We start from the raw sequence: 539 nt of genomic DNA, 5'->3' as shown, positions 1-539 counted from the left end.
ATGGAAAAAAGAAATATGTCTTTGTCCGAGTCACTAAAGATTTTCGACAATACTATTGAAGAACTAATGTCTGTGCCTGGACCATCTGGTGACATAATAAGGAAGAAATGTGAAAACGTCATCTCTGCAAATACAGACTTTGAATGCATCAAGGACATTGCAAAAGTACTTTCTGGTGATACTACAGTTGAACTTACCATATCTCCTACCATGGCAAGTTGTTTTAGGTACGCGCCCATAACTTCTGTCGAAGTAGAAAGATCCTTCTCTTTGTTTAAAACTATATTGACTGACAGGAGACAAAATTTCTCTTTCGAAAATTTGAAAAAGCATCTAGTTGTGATGTGCAACAACAACCAATCATCAGAATAAATCTGCATACAATATTATTGTAACTACGAGTTTCCAATTTTTATTTCGCACCTACGCAGTTGGGTTTTTTTTTGTGCAATTATGTCCACTTCTTTTGTACTATTGCTACGACAGTCGAGTGAAATGAATATGTAGGTATACCGGATACTTCTAGCAACTTTTTTTAT

Source organism: Parasteatoda tepidariorum, chromosome 9 (assembly GCF_043381705.1).
Source record: "Parasteatoda tepidariorum isolate YZ-2023 chromosome 9, CAS_Ptep_4.0, whole genome shotgun sequence".
Taxonomy (NCBI): Eukaryota; Metazoa; Arthropoda; class Arachnida; order Araneae; family Theridiidae; genus Parasteatoda; species Parasteatoda tepidariorum.
This window is presented reverse-complemented; position numbering follows the sequence as displayed.